This window comes from Cupressus sempervirens, chromosome 1, assembly GCF_028749045.1.
Source record: "Cupressus sempervirens isolate cs-2001-9-10 chromosome 1, ASM2874904v1, whole genome shotgun sequence".
Classification (NCBI taxonomy): domain Eukaryota; kingdom Viridiplantae; phylum Streptophyta; class Pinopsida; order Cupressales; family Cupressaceae; genus Cupressus; species Cupressus sempervirens.
Window position 1 is genome coordinate 294,587,241 of NC_143118.1, and position 18,227 is coordinate 294,605,467.

The following is an 18,227-nucleotide window of genomic DNA, read 5'->3' on the forward strand; positions in this document are numbered from 1 at the left end:
TTGTCTATTAGTGTCAAATATACTTATTCATTCACAAGGAAGGATTATTTGGTCATCACTATGACCAAGTCATCCTATATAGGTCAAGCAAAGGAATGAAGACTTGTAAATATTATAATTCAAGTTTCGAATGATAGTTACTGCCAAGTGTGCTAATGATCATCGAGTACTACAATATATGTCGAGTCATCTAGAAGATAATTTACACTAAGCATATAGATGTCTAGTTACACAATATAAGCCAAGTAGATAAAGATTGAGTGACAACATGAACATTAGACATGACTAGGTGTTAGAATGTTCAAGTGTTGAGTAAATTAGTTTTAATAGATTTTTTTGGAATGACACAAACACTAAGGTAAATTATTATTTTTACTTAAATGTATGTTTTAATGATTGGGGAGTAAATCATGGGGGTGATTATGTGTTTGGTTAAGGATCATTAATCCTTATGCAAGGTGATTAGCTAATTAGAAAAATAGAATGACTAAGTAGAAAAAGAGATGGATCTAGATCATTGGTTTTGATTTGAAAAATTCCACAATTGATTACAACAAGAGGATCCAAACCCCAATTTCATATACATGTGAGAGAGGTTGCAAGTTTGAATGCTAGAGAAAAAGTTTGAAGGTGAATAAAATAGAGCAATCGAGCAGTACAAAGGCAATGAAGTGTAGAGAAAAGACATATCATATCAGTGAAAGGATCAAAGATTGTAAAGAGGAGATTTGTTGTCATTATTTGAAGTACAAACTAATGGATCAAGTACTAATATATTTTAGCAGGTGTAATTAGGGTAAATCTATTAATAGAGTGGTCCTAATAGACCTTTGTAAATCTCTTAACAAAGGGTTTACTTAGCTATAAGTTTAAATCATTTAATCAAGGTAGAATGTATAAGTCTTGTAATCTCTTAATAGGGTAGACCTCTCATAGAGTAGATCATTAGAAGTGATCAAAATTTGTATCCCTAATAGGCGAGCTTTATTGCTGCAATAGTGAAGATTTGTGCATGCCATCTCCACTCTAGTTTTACATTCACCTTGGAGGGTTTCTAGGTAACCAAAATCTTTGTGTTATGTGCTGATCATTTACATACATGTTTCATGGATCTGATTAGTTTTTAAATCTAATACATCATAATAATAAATTTTTATGTGATTTATGATATTGTTGAGATAAGGATTATAGGTGAAGTTATCATATTTGATTTTTTTTGAAAGGGTAAAAGTTTTATAGATCCTGATCCCCCTCCCCCCTTAGTATCTTTCCCATTATATTTTTAACAATAACACCATTTTTTTTTTAATAGAGAAACCTTGGCAAAGAGAAAACCCCGATAGGGATGGTACCCACAAAATGATCCACTGATCAAAAGTTTCTAGTTAAAAATATTTACCCTGTTGGAGTCTATTACATCTGCATAGTGTCTCAGCCCTTATTAGAGGACTTAGGCCCCATTAGAAGACCTAACCATGTTAGGAGTTGATATATACAAATTAAAAATGTATGCAAGATGAGTCCACTTACCAAATATGCAATGAACAATAAAGTTCTTAATACAAAAGATAGATACAAAAAACCTTGCACTATTGCTAATATCTTCAATAATTGATATTGTCTTTGTTGCACTTCACAAAACTTGATTAGGAATCACATTACTCTAGTCATACATCATAATTCACATCATACACAATTTCATTTTATCATAACAAATATCACGCTTAACTTTGCATTTGCAATCTTTCCTTTATACCTTGATATTTTACAAATATCTGCTATGTCGGCCTTCATACCTTTATTACACTTTATCAAAATATAAAATTAACTCTTTCCCACTTAAGGTTAACATATAAGATTTCATCCGTAATTAGTTAAGTAATTATTTTGGCCAAAAAAAAAATCCTTAACTCAAAATACTTATTTCCTTATCATGCTTTATTTTGCTCGTAATACTGCAACTAATAAAATCATTACAACTCTTTTTGTACTCATCGTACTATCCTACGAACTTGCACATGTCATCATCATAGTCTTTTTTAGCCATATCTAAGTCTGCACATGTCAATATTTTTTTCTGAACCACATTAATCAAAACTCCAACTATTTTGTCAAATAAACTGCATAACCCTTAATCAACTTTCTAAGTATATATCCCAAAACTTCATTCTTATTATCTATTGGCTTGACATGACTTATATGTTACCAAAAATGACAACCTAATGTGGACTAACCTAGCCAAATTGCCAACACACACAATATATAACATCAAACACAACCATAATACCCTTCCTTAGTTCCCATGCTATCCCCTCTAATAAGTGTAGTGCACTTAAGAGGTCACTAAATATCACGTGGTCATAATATTGATATGATGCAAAATTATTTTTAAATCCTTCAAGTCTTCAAGTAGTATCCCACTTTAGAAGGGTTCAATGATATTGACTATATAAAAATACAAGACATCCTCCTAACAAAGCTATTTAATTTCATTTATAATGAATGATCATAATTTTCAAAGATTTTATATTTAGCCAACTAAATTGAATGATCATGTATCTTTAATATCTCCCATTTTCATATACATTTAAGGTACCTATAAATGATTCCAATAGAGGATCATGCTTAATAGAAAGGAAATATTTCTAAATTTGATTCTCATTTTAAAAATCTATAATTATAAAATTTCCATCTATATTCAAAGTTTACATGGATGCTTTACCACCATCAAACATATTTACTTCAAAACATTGTTGAAGATGATCATATATACTAAGTTAATCTATATCCTATAAAGGATACACATGTACTCATCTAACATTGATACATTAATACTTAGTGTTATTAACATCATTATCACATCTAAGTTATTAATATTGTTGAGATTACTAATAATAGTGACAATATTTACCATCCACATACCGATTTCATCATCCAATCTACTATTATTAAATTTAAATAATATTTTCTTTTGTAATATCATATACCCTGCTGTCATGAATGATATTATCTAGATGCTCCAAAAATCATTTTACGATGAACATGTGGCTAAAACTCCTAATTACTCCCAAGGTTACATTATCATGAACTATTTTATTAATTTTCGCTCATTAATCTTTACAATATTTGAAAGATTAAAACTTTACAAAAATTATATAAATATTATAAGAATAAAAATTGATATCTATTTACTATATTAGAAATATGTATTACATTAATATGAATAAATCATGGGCCTTAATCCTTATTTTAATTCTAGCAACAACCAAAAGTAAAATGAACTACACTATTGAATAGCCTAACGCCATACTTTAAGGAATTATATTTGGGATTAGTTTCTTTGAATTTTTTTAATCATATCTACATTTTATTTGAGAGAGGTGCATTTTATTCTAATAATATTGTAATTACAATTGGATTTATAATCCTAACAATAAGTGAAGTATCTAGATGCTCAAAATGGAAATAATCAATTTCCTCTCATGGATAATATGACAAGTTATGCTAACCTTTATGTGTGGTCTAGTATTTTGTGTGATATTTTATGTTCAGGATTATTTTAATGGAGAAAGCTCATTCCCTCAAAATCCATTGACAGATAGAAGCTCTGTGGTACCCTGGATCTATATATTCATTGTAAATCTAGATTAAAAAATTCATTGTATATATTTATTATGGATAGGTGATTTCACCTAATCAATGGTGATTTTTTAAATAGGGGTATGCCCCTTTATTTGTATGTAATTTTTAGGACGAAAGTCCTAGGCAAGACTGGAGGTTTTCTTCCCCATTCTTTCCTACTAGTGCATGTTTGAATGGAGGACATGTAACTTATGATTATTTGTTTAATAAAATGTATACCAAGGCTTCGGCCATTTACTGATTAAAAAAAAAACAATTAAAAAAAAAACAATAAGTGAAGTGTGAACATATATTTCTATGATTGAAAAAATAAAAATTGCAAGGCTTTCTCAAATGACTTTTTTAAACAAGGGAAAATTGAAAGAGCAATCTAATAAAGATAATGTTGTCAACATTTGTGATGAAAATTCAACAACTAATGAGTGTGATATTAATATATCTTTTTGTGATAATGCAAATCTTTATTTAGTACATTGAGCCTTCATTTTTTGAAGGTTGGAGGAATAGGAGGATGAAGGATTTTAATCATCTGAAATTAGCTTCTCACTTTGAGATGATGTTTTGTGTGAGAAGCATTTTTGTTTTCTAGTTTTTTGGTTTATTCTTGTTATTGCTAATAATTGTGTGGATACATGTAGTGTGAAGTTTGATTTGTGGAGGCAAGTAAGGGATTTTGTGTACAGTTCAATATGGATGGTTTTCTAGTAGCTTGCAACGATGTACTTCAGGAATTATGGAGGGAGAACTGGGGAAATTTAGATAGGGGCTACACCTTTACACGGGATATGAGATAACTTGATGGAACTTTGCTTGATTCATCATTTTTTTCTTTAGAGAAAACTTTCACAAAGATGTGTCTACATTTTGCATTCAACAAATTTTAAAATGTAAACTTTAAAAGGGTGTTTCTCAAAAGATGAATTATGTGATATAGTTGCAACAACAATGTAATAAAGAGGGGATTGTTAGTATAATATATTACATTTTTATTAAATGTATTACATTGGTTAGATTAGATAGTTGGAAAATAGTTTGTACATAGTTAAATTATTTAACTGATTTCTATTATGTGCATAAACATTATAAAATACCTATCAAATCTAATATCTTATGATGTTGTAATTCAGTATATCCTAAATTATATGATGAAGTGTCTACAAGATCCAATAATATAAAAGAGGTGTGCTCATGGCTTTCTTCACCAAAGAAAGGCTAGAGCTAAAAAATTAGAATATTCACATTTATGTAGAATGGTAAAAGTTAAAAGGATATTCCTCATTATAGAAAAATGAATACGAATATTGCTGGATAAGTAGGAGATAATTCCCATAGCAAGTCAAATTGTGATATTGCTATTAGGATTTAATTGTGTAGCAATATCATGAGGAATATTATTTTCTAGAAAAGACAAGTAAACAAAATGTAGAATTTAAAACATAGGAAAAACAGAGCAATGCAAGAATTTTACACAAGCACAATATTTTTTATTGATCTTCCATACTAATCTATTACATATTGCAGGTTGTTGAAAATATTACATAATGTAGTCTTTTATAGAGGTTGTAGCTTCTTAAAAGTATCATTATTTATCTGTTTATATTTTATGCATTATTTAATGTGTTCAACATGCATTATTCCAACTAGTTAAGTGAGAGTTCACAATCTAATATGTGGAGATATTAACTCACACTCCATTCTCAATCTTTATTATCTTCAATTAAAATATTCAGTGCATGTAAGGATGATTGTGATGGTGATGGTGGAAAACTATGTTGGAACTGTGAATTTGAGCATGAGTCATTTCAACACTCTTCCTTAATGATGTTGAGACTCACAATATGATCTCTAGGCACTCAAAACTTAACTCATGCAACTTCTCCTCACTAGAGTATGATATACTCACATAGTACTTCTTGTAAAAGTCAACTATCTCTTTACTAATTTATCTTTTTCATGAGAGATCATGAGGCTTAGTATTCCCCTCCTTGCTCTAACATAGAGAAGACTTGTGACACTTCCATGTGCAATCAAAACAAGTAGTTGTCAATTACTTCACTCAAGCATCAAAACCTTGATTCATCACTATCACCTTTGACATTTAAACATTGAGGTTTATACAACCTTTTCAACATCTTTATCATTTTCTACCAACATGATCCATGGATCAATCCATAATCAACTTGCTTACAACTTTTTGTAGATTGTCCACCGCAGTCTCTATTCCAACATGTCTTTTCACTATGACTCTTCAAAACACAAATTCAAATAGAGTGAAGATCCAACACTTATCCTCGGACTATCCTTCCCAGTGAAAATAAGAACAATGCCCTCTTTCAATTGATTTTTGAACTTTTCATACATGCAACATTGGATCTATTTCTTTTACCGAATCTAAGGCCTTCAAACTTTGGCCTCCAAATGAGCTAGGTGGGTTCCTTCATGTCTTGTCCATGCTTTCCTAATTCCACTTCCTTTGAATCCCATTTTTCTACATAATCTTTAGACCAATAATTTTTAAAATATCCATTGTTATCATCATAACGATTTTCATCTATTCCTAGGAGAACAAACCAAATAACTTTTACTCATAACAATTTTCCACAAGTAACATTAGAAACTGATGCCTATGAATTCAAGATTTCAATTTCTTTTTGCACAACTTTTACCTTCTCTTCTAAATCTCCATTAATCTTCTTAGCATTCTCCAATTTCTTCTTGACTTTATCAAACAATTTAAATTGTCCTTTGACTCAATATTTTCATTTTTAACCATTTCCAATTCCTTTTGAAGATTCTCAATTTCACATAAATATTCATATCTCTCCTTTCCAAACTTTGTAAAATTATCTAACAATTCTTAATTACATTTCTCTAGTTGTCTCAATTCATCTTTTAAGTTATTATTTTGCTTCTTTACTCTTTTTCCAGCTTTTCCTATTTGAGCAAAAAAATTGTGAGACGGATAAATTACCTAAACTATGGCTCAATCTCCTTTGGATTCAGGGAAAGCTTCATCTAACAATTAGTCTTCTTTAACAATTTATCCTCTAATCACAATAGCCCTCTTGAAACATGCAATACAAATACCTATTTTTTAATCCTGCTTGAATTTCTCACCATGATCTTTCTCTTACAACCCATGCTTACCTTATGTAGTAGCAACCACTTGAACTGCAATCTTTTATACCCACCTTTGACATCTGCAACCTTTTATGTATCCATCTTATTATGACAATTTTCCAAGACATGTCATCATTAAACACTATAAAGATTGCCCCTACAAAACCAATGTCACATCAACACTCTCCATAAAATACAAAAATTTCAACAAGAGTCAAGGTCCTTTGAATATTGACCAGTCAACATTAATTCTCAATTATCATTAAATTTGAAAGAAATACATTTAGAAGATACCAAATACCATATACCAGGTATGAGATACCAGAATACTGAGATGGTTTAGATATGATGACCAAGCTGAAATAAGCTCAATAAGGGTGAGACTATTGTAGGAGTGCTTTACCACCCTACCACGAAGTTGTTAAGCTTCCTCAAAATCTTTCCTAACATGAAATATACCCAACCTAACATTGAGAAAGTCTAAGAAGTTAAAACCAAAAGTGGTAATGGAATCATGTGTATAATGATTAAATATCTCAACTTTCCAACTCATGCTTAATTTGAGAAGCATTCCAAAATGTTCATCACATCCAAAACTTATTTCATAAGACATAGTTAAAGTATAGGAAATTTATGGAAATAAAGTATCAATATTTCCCATTTGGTGCCACATATTTCAATGAGTTTCTACTCTCAAACATGTGAGTTAATTACAACTTTAGAGTCCCCTTTCTAAAAATCAAGGATTTTATAACTATCTATGAATGCCAATCATGATAGACACAAACAAATATTCCTTTAATTATGAACACCATTCATGATAGATACAATCAAATGTTCTTTTAATGAATTCAATACATAAGATTTCAGTTGTATAACATGTAACATCCATTCACATTCTATTGTGAGTCCATCTCTATAAAAATTCACTCAGGATACCCTACATTTTGTACATGTAAGGCATGGATTAAACATATTTTCCATTATGGAATTTCATTGTAAAAATAAACAAAATTAGATTTCCTATCCATACTAAAACTCATACACTATACAACAAATGATATGCCTCCCCAAAACAAAACCCATTCCATGATGTCATTATAACTAGAGTTTAGAGAGTTTCAAAAATTTAATAGCATAGATGATTTCATGGTGCCTAACCTCGATCAATGAAAGTAAACTATTTCAAGAAGGCGCAATATATATGTTTGATAAGGTCTATTATTCTATATTTATATAAATATCATTGCAAGGTAAACAAATAAATTGAGATAGTTGTCAGTAGAGACTCTCTACAAGCATTCTTTCATGTCTTTTTGAACTTGACAAGGGATATTTCTAAAACTCACTATTAGTAATCTAATTTTCAAATGTCCATTTCCTAATAATGAGTGTGTTCCATGCATTGTAGAATTATCTCACATAAATAGTTTTGACCAATTGTGAAGTGTCTCATTCAAAACATTGAGTGCAAAATCATTCAATCATTATATCTTTGTTAATCAATGAATGTTTCTTCTGAAATAGATTCGCAGTCATTTCTACTCCCAGGGTTATGAAATGTATGTTGAAGGGAGTATATTTAATGTTCCATTCAAGACACACTATGCAATCTTTCTCTTCCCTACAATAAATTAAATATTAACACTTAAGTTTCTCAACACAACCTATTTTTTTAGTGTGTAACATTTCCAAAGGAACTATAAACATCACAAGCTATTCATTTGGTTACAAATTTGACTTAAAAATTTCAAGGTAAAAATCTCCATATGCCATCAGGTTTTTTTGCCCCTTGTTTTTTTTTAGATTATTGTCATCATTTTATGTGAGATGGCTTCCAGTAGGCAAAAATGGCAAGGGACAAAGAACATAACCACCAATTCCACACCTCCATTGATGAGTATCAGTTATGAAAGTAATTAGTTGAGAGTTTTTGGATACAAGTCATAAACAGTTATATCCAAACCATCCCATCTTATTACAATGGACTATGTTGGCTACTTCAGCTATTTGAAAGAGAAGTAAATAAAAATGGTTTTTGAATCTCTCTTGATTAATATTAACCAAGGGTAATGGACGATATTTTAATAAATAAGTTGTAATGTATTCCATATAAATATTAACTATTTTTAATCATTCAAGAATAGAAGCTATAAGATGATGGAATACATACCTATCCATACTCTTCATGTCAAGCAGTCTATTGAATCCTTGAGAAAAGTTGCAGAGGGTTTGCAATGAGAGGTGGGTTCTTGCCTATAGGAGAAAGAGGAAAATTCTTTCAGATAGCTAGTTTCTCATCTGCCTTATTAAATTTGATTTTTTCTTCTCTCAGAGCCCACTTTCTTGTCTGCCCTTCCAAACACCAAATAAACCTCGCTAGATAAGACAACCCTCACCATCATGCTTTCTCATTCTAATGGCAGTTAGCGCTAGTAGCCGTTGGAGAGACAAGGAGGGGAAATTCTCAAAACTCTGAAGAGGGGCTCTCTAATGTTGAGTAAACCATAAACAAGAAGGCCTTGATAGTTATGATCACGGTTGAAACAATCCCACATAATAATGCTTTCCAAAGGTAAGGTTCAAATGATAGGCTGGATGCATCAAACATAGTAAAAACACACAAAATGAACATGGATCGAAGCAGCAAAATGAATAGTATATCAATGATAGAAACCCAAAACTGTATGTAATCCAGTCCACCTTGAAACCAGAGGAACAAAATCTGAAGCTTGATAGAAGAGCATATGGCAACACAATTTCCAAAATGCACTTAACAACAGGAGCAAAGTAGAATATGAGAGAACCCACCATGACAAAACATTATATATACTGTCAGAGCAGTTCTTTCCATCTTGTGTAAGAAACTTGAAGCCATTACCCATACTACCTAATTATGGATGCATTATTACCCCTTCTAATGACTTGTGTTTCTCCGTTAAAAGTGTAACAAACCCCCTAATCTTTGTATTCCCCCCACTCTCTTTTACAATTGTCATACATTATTTTATTGCAATTTAATTAGGTTTAAAATAATTTAAAATTGTGTGGCATAAAACTACCCCTTCTATTTGGAGGTGGGTAAAATTGGTTGTGACATCCTCTCCCTCTTAGATAATGCATCGTCTTGATGCAAAATGTTAAAACTTACAATTATATCCTTAACATTCAAGAGAATTATTTAACGTGATCAAGTCTAACTTCTATTCCCACAATAATGCATACAATCACATTCAATTCTATCAAATGTTGACTTTCATCAACTCTTATAAAGTCAACTTTTCATTCCATTATTGAAACTTACCTTTCATTTTAATGTATTCTAATAAATTCTACACATAGTCTCTGAGAAAGTAATATTTTCAAGACAATATCAACACATATTTAAAGTAAACAAATTTGGAGAAAAATAACACATATTTCATATAAGAACACATATAAGTTATCATATTAGGAACATCTAAGTGTGTGAATTCCATTACCATTATATAGTTTTACAAGGTTAGAATTACCTCTCTCTGACAATATTCCCTCTTTCTTATGATGTGTCATTCCCTCTGTTGCATTATAGGAACAACACCAAATGTCAATCTATCATATATCATAATCAAATAAAATGCTCTCTTATCTATATAATTCTCAAAATTAAGTAACATGTTACCTTAACATCACATGATATCACACACATACATGTGCTTACTTATCATACCTTGGCATCCCTAGGATTTGACCATGCTAATATGTACTTCATGTCCACATCCTACCATACTTATACATGTACACTAACAATACCTTTAACTCATTTCAATGTCAGTAGCTCAAGAAGAGAAATATTCAATTAGAACATCAAGATTCAATATGAGTTCCCTTAACTCATCTTTAATCGCACCTTGATCAAGAGTAACAAAAATAATTAACCATATGTATCATACATACCACCTAACATGTGGTGCTCGCTAAGTGAGTAAGTGTCCACGTCAATAGGTCAGTGTGCATGAAATATGATCAATCATATTATATCAAGTGATCATCATATGATTCACCATGAAATATAATAACATGCACATATGACATCATCAATGTAATCACTAACATTTAATCATCATTATGCATCTAAATGCTTGCAAAACTTGGCATCCAAATGTATTTACATCATATAATGTATCATTTAGCTCAAAATCAACAACATATATCCAACCAATATGTTAAGTAAATGAATGTTATAAAGGCCACATAGTCAAATGTATCAAGCAATTTTGACCCTAGGTTCTACATCAATAGATAATAAAACGAAATACCAACCCAACATATCGACCAAAGGTCTATGTTGAATACATAATGACCAAGACTATGTTGAACAGCATATCGACTAAGAGTCCAAAACTCAATACAACCAAATCATTGATCATTGTTTATCAACCAAGGTGACCAAATAAAATGAGTCAGCAACTTCCGATAAAGTAAAAGGTACATACATAGTGGATCATCACATATTCATAACTCCAACACCATATATTTACAAAAATAAGTAAAAAAAGGATCTATACATACCCTTTTGCATTCTCATAAGAACATCACATTTCCATACACTTGCCACATGTCAAAAAGGTAGGTATAATAATAATTACATCTCATAAGCCAACTATCAACCAAATTATCGAACACAACATATCATCACATGAATATGCCATAGATGAATATACTTAAGAAGTTGACTAGCATGTCAAACTTTATTGCATCGTATGTAAGAACCATGTCCTACTAAGCAATTTCCACGTCATCAATTGCAAGAAACATAAAATAATCAAGTAAGCACTAGTTTAAATAGTCAACAACTATTTCATTCGTCATGTTCAAAGGTTAGCAAATGATTATCCATTTAATAAGGTAACACATGAAATTATCCAGGGATCTTGACCTAGGCGTCATTCATCCATCAAAATAAAAAAAATTAAAATTTACATGAAGTATAATTTAAAGCATCATACCTCAATGGGCATCATAGAAAATGTCGACTTACATGTCGGACATGGAACAATAAGCACACCATACAAGTGCAATACCATCTACCATATGATCTACACCATTACGTAAATCATCTATGTATGCTCACTGATCACTTGCAAGAATTAGTAAATCCATTTTTTTGAATTCAGTGACCTTAGGCCCTAAAGCCCATCTCATCACCATTGTGTGCTTAACCAAAACATAAGCACAAGTTGTGATGTATGGCCTTCATGCCATTAGATCATCACATAAAATATGGTTTGAGGTGCTTTCCTACCCAACCATGAAGCCTTACACTTCCATGGGATTCTACCTAACATGAAATGCCCAACCCTACAATGCCCAAATAATACAAAATGCACTTCCTTGGGATCCTACCTAACATGTCGAATTCCCAATCTAGTAATGCCCTCACAATACCATAGGTACTTTCTGTGGGATGCTACCTAATATGTAGAATTCCCAACCTGGCAATGCCCAACAGTACAAAAAGTAGGAGGTATTTGGTGCAACTATGAAGCATACTACTTCCCACATATGTCCAAGTAACCATAATCATGGATGTGGGAGGGAGATGAAATAAGGGCAACATAGCTTTGGCCAAAGTATTTTGTAGTACCATTATTACACTAGTAGGTAGAGTGGAAAATGAAAGCATCACTTCTACCCCTCCCTATTTGTCCACATTCGGTACCCGAACCGAAAGGTAAGCTTTCCAAAATAAAACAAAAATAAAATAAAATAAATGCAAAAGGAAGAATGGCATGTTCTTCACAATCTACTCATTTCAACATCCTATCAATGTTTCACACTTAACATGATAGATGACATCGCTTTCAAATCATGGGACTAGCTTCATCAAAAATACACACACACCCTAGCCACCTCAAGATCAAAGAAGTCTTGAAAATAAGATTCATAATTCTGAAGTCAAAGTCCAAAAGGGAGGTGCAAAACTAAAAATAAAAGTGAACAAAAGTCACAGTAAATAGGGCACAAATTGGTGGCTCAATGGTCACAAAGAACATAAAATCTCAAGCTAGTCCTTCATCACATCCAAGTTCATGAAACAGAACATAATAAAATGAAAACTCAATTCACTTAAGCACAATGACTCTCACTAGTCACCAAGAGGGAGTAGATGTTTAAGGACACCTTGCGTCCAAGGGTTATTAAGAACATAACCAAACTTCACATGCATCACATGCAATTTATCTTGATAATCACACATTTCTAAATGCATAATGGAACATGCAATACTTTTGCAAATGAAATCCATCTTCTTCCTACTTATCATATTAGGTTACTCAATGAGTCTCATGAATCTGGCATAAAATGAAAATAAATTATTGCACTGCATGTGCATCAGATGTCATTTACACAATAAAAAGACATTTTCATTGCTATCACAAGCTAAATATTGAATTCATAAGCACTCATAACCTAGTGCAAAAGTCAACCATCATTTGACTATCTCAATAGTTATTAGAAATTGACAACTTTCTTGCATCATACATGCAAATAAATAAAAACTTCAAGTATAATACAACAATATGCATATTATATCATCACATTATTTAAATTTAAATATAGTTATAACCATATGAGATACACAAATTACCAAATCATTCCATAATCTTTCCATTTTGACTATCTTTAAAGAAAGCAATTGTCAACCCAAAATATTGACATGCATAATAAGCATCTTATTCTTCTATGTTAGAGTAATCATAACTAGAAGACACACCATGCAACCCATGTCATCAACCCATATAGCAGAATTTAAGCTAGTTGACTTATAGTTGTTTGCCTAACATAGTGAACTCAAGGCCCAAGTGTGGAACCAAGAGCTCTGATACCATATGTAAAGACTGGCCCCACAAAACCAATGCCACATCACCACTCTCCATAAAATACAAAAATTTCAATGAGAGTCAAGGTCCTTTGAATATTGACCAATCAACATTAATTCTCAATTATCATGAATTTAAAAGAAATACATTTAAAAGATACTAGATACCATATACGAGGTACGAGATACCAAAATATCGAGATGTAGATATGATGACCAAACTGAAATAAGCTCTAGAACCTGCTTAAGAAAACATAAGGGCAAGAATATTGTAGGAGTGCTTTACCACCCTACCATGAAGCTATTAAGCTTCCCTAGAATCTTTCCTAACATGAAAGATACCCAACCCGGCATCGAGAAAGTCTAAGAAGGTAAACCCAAGAGTAGTAATGGAACCATGTGTACAATGATTAAATATCTCGACTTTTCAACTCATGCTTAATTTGAGAAGCATTCCAAAACATCCATCACATCCAAAACTTATTTCATAAGACAGTTAAGGAAATTTATAGAAATAAAGTATCATTATTTCCCATTTGGTGCCACATCTTTCAATGAGTATCTATTCTCAAACATGTGAATTAATTATAGCTTTAGAGTCCCCTTTCTAAAAATCAAGGATTTTATAACTATCTATGAATGTCAATCATGATAGATACAAACAAATATTCCTTTAATTATGAACACCATTCATGATAGATACAATCAAATGTTCCTTTAATGAATTCAACACATAAGATTTTAGTTGTATAACATGTAACATCCATTCACATTCTATTGTGAGTCCATCTTTGTAAAATTTCACTCAAGGATACCCTACATTTTGTACATGTAAGACATGGATTAAACATATTTTTCATTATGGAATTTCATTGTAAAAGTAAACAAAATTAGATTTCCTGTCCATATTAAAACTCATACACTTATTTCATATTAATTTGAGAAGCATTCCAAAACATCCATCACATCCAAAACTTATTTCATAAGACAGTTAAGGAAATTTATAGAAATAAAGTATCATTATTTCCCATTTGGTGCCACATCTTTCAATGAGTATCTATTCTCAAACATGTGAATTAATTATAGCTTTAGAGTCCCCTTTCTAAAAATCAAGGATTTTATAACTATCTATGAATGTCAATCATGATAGATACAAACAAATATTCCTTTAATTATGAACACCATTCATGATAGATACAATCAAATGTTCCTTTAATGAATTCAACACATAAGATTTTAGTTGTATAACATGTAACATCCATTCACATTCTATTGTGAGTCCATCTTTGTAAAATTTCACTCAAGGATACCCTACATTTTGTACATGTAAGACATGGATTAAACATATTTTTCATTATGGAATTTCATTGTAAAAGTAAACAAAATTAGATTTCCTGTCCATATTAAAACTCATACACTATACAGCAAATTTCATGCCTCCCCAAAACAAAACCCATTCCATGATGTGGTTATAACTAGAGTTTGGAGAGTTTCGAAAATTTAATAGCATAGACGGTTTCATAGTGCCTAACCTTGATCAATGAAAGTAAATTGTTTCAAGAAGGCACAATATTTATGTTTGATAAGATTTGTTATTCTGTATTTATATAAATATCATTGCAAGGTAAACAAATCTTATTTGAACTTGACAAGAGATATTTCCAAAACTCACTATTAGCAAACTAATTTCAAATGTCCATTTCCTAATAATGAGTATGTTCCATGCATTGTAGAATTATCTTAGCTAAATAGTTTTGACCAATTGTGAGGTGTTCCATTCAAAACATTGAGTGCAAAATCATTCAATCAGTATATCTTTGTTAATCAATGAATGTTTCTTATGAAACTGATTCACAGTCATTTCTACTCCTAGGGTTATGAAATGTATGTTAAAGGGAGAATATTTAATGTTCCATTGAAGACACAATATGCTATCTTTCTCTTCCCTACGACCAATTCAATAAATATTAACACTTCAGTTTCTCAACACAACTTATATTTTTAGTGTGCAACATTTCCAAAGGAACAAGCAGCATCACAAGCTATTCATTTGGTTACAAATCAGACTTAAATTTCAAGGTAAAAATCTCCATATGCCATCAGGTTTTTCCGCCCCTTGTTTTTTTTTTTAGATTATTGTCATCATTTTATGTGAGATGGCTTCCAGTAGGCAAAAATGGCAAGGGACAAAGAACATAACCACCCATTCCACACCTCCATTGATGAGTATCAGTTATGAAAGTAATCAGTTGAGAGCTTTTGGATATAAGTCATATACAGTTATATCCAAACCATCCCAACTTATTACAATGGACTATGTTGGCTACTTCAGCTATTTGAAAGAGAAGCAAATAAAAATGGTTTTCGAATCTCTCTTGATTAATATTAACCAAGGGTAAAATGGACAACGTTTTAATAAATAAGCTGTAACGTATTCCATATAAATATTAACCATTTTTAATCATTCAAGAATAGAAGCTATAAGACAGATGGAATGCATACAGGTGGTCATACTCTTCATGCCAAGCAGTCTATTGAATCCTCGAGAAAAGTTGTAGAGGATTTGCAATGAGAGGGCAATTGTCCCCTACTTAAACATCACACACTAAGACTTGATATGAGAGCAGAGCAGTCCAAAATGCACACAACAACGGGAGCAGAGCAGAATATGAGAGAACCCACCATGACACAACATTATATGCACGGTCAAAGCAGCTCTTTTCATCTTTCCTTACAACTCTGATGGAAATTGTAGAATTTAAAATACAGGAAAAACAGAGCACAATATTTTTTTGTTGATCTTTCATACTGATCTATTACATATTGCAGGCTGATAAAAAACATTAGCTAATGCAATCTTTTATATATATCATTATTTTCCAGTTTATATTTTATGCATTATTTAATGCATTCAACATTCACTATTCTAACTAGTTAACTGAGAGTTCACAATTTCGAGATATTATTGCATATAAGAACAACCAAGGCTTAATTCTTAGACTAAAAGTGTTAAATAGTCAAATTTAACTTATTCCCCAAGCTTAATTTCCTCTCGTGTGTTGATGTTTAAGAATGGCCAATGATAACAGTGAAAAACTATACTAAAATGTGAGTTCAAACATCAGTTATTTCAACATAAAATGCATTGCTATCCAGAGTGGGCGGTTTGTGATCGAAGATTTCTCATTGGCTGGATGAAGCAACCGTTACCATTGCACCAAACATAACAACATACATACTCGGCATCATAAACACAAGTAAACAAAATGCATGGAGACTAAGATTAAAATAAAATAATAGTCCAAACTCATTTTGAGAGATCCTCAACCCCTGTATAGCTGCTGATAGATAGTCGAATAAAGCAATGGGAAAAGCATGAATACTTCTCAATAATCCGAGAGCGAATAAAGCAATGGGAAAAGCATGAATACTTCTCAATAATCCGAGAGCAATGGAAATCATGGTTTGGTCCCGGCGGGGCTCGAACCCGCGACCTTCGGCTACCTCAATTGCAAGTACTCATAAGACCAACGCTCTAACCAACTGAGCTACGGGACCACTTTGAAATTGAAAGCATGATTTTTTTTCACTTTTCGTAGAAACTGTAATCAGTCATCTGACAAATTCAAAAACGTTGTAAAAACATACGTTCCTGAACTGACTTTTTAAAAAAAAAAAAATTAGTTTATCAAGGAAATCAGATATTTTCATCAAACTATTGTTTATAGATCTTTAAAATAATCGTATTCTGGGCACCAAAAATTGAGCTTCAAAATAAGCTTGTGAGAAACCTCCAGGGCACCAAATTTTAGTGTGTTATGGAGACTCAAATGCTCAAAGAAGCACCTCTAGTTTTAGGGATTATTCTATGTTTTTTGTGAGAAGGACTTAATTGTGCTAGAACATTATGTTCATATTTTATTCTTTGTAGAATTTTGAACTTGTAACTTCTCTTTCGAAAATTAGTTTAAAGATTATTCTATGTTCTTTGTGACATTTCTTAGAAAAAGGCTAGGGAAAATCTTGAAATGAAAGGCAGGGCATAGCAAAGGCCAGGCCATGGAAGCTTGAAGCTTGACAACATTTCTTCTAAATGAGTTAATTGCAAATTAGATATGGCAAATATGTTACTTACATAAATGTAAAATCATTTGATTTTTTCTAGATTGTTCAACATCAAGTAAGTGACAAAACATGCCTTTGTTATTTTTATGAACTTTGAGGACATTTGAGAAAAAGACTGTAAAACAAATGCAAACAAATCTGACTAAAGATAGCCAATGAATTAACAAGTTTTGATAATGTAGTGCGATGAATTAATAATGTAGTGCAGACAGAAAATCTCAACCTGTTTGTTTAGGCCAAGTAAAATTATTGAAATGCTGATGCACTCATTTAGACTCTAATTCTGCAAAATATATAGCAATGTGAAGATGCCTAATCAGAAAATCTATTTTTATATTTGAAGAAGAACTAGGGTAACTTGTTTCAACAGTTTGCATTACAGGAGAGGGAGACTGGCTGTAAGTTGTTCCTCTAGATACGTTCTTTTTAGTTGTAACAGAAGGAAAATCCGCTTTTCAAATTAAGCAGATGTTAAACAAAA

The 18,227-nt window shown here is 31.5% G+C and overlaps 1 non-coding gene across 1 annotated transcript; it reads right to left on the bottom strand.

The window, feature by feature from the left end:
- Positions 1-17,087: 17,087 nt before the first annotated feature.
- On the bottom strand, positions 17,088-17,179 carry TRNAI-UAU (transfer RNA isoleucine (anticodon UAU)). The gene is given in 2 exon segments: positions 17,088-17,123; positions 17,142-17,179. It is a non-coding gene; the product is annotated as a tRNA-Ile (tRNA).
- Positions 17,180-18,227: the final 1,048 nt, after the last annotated feature.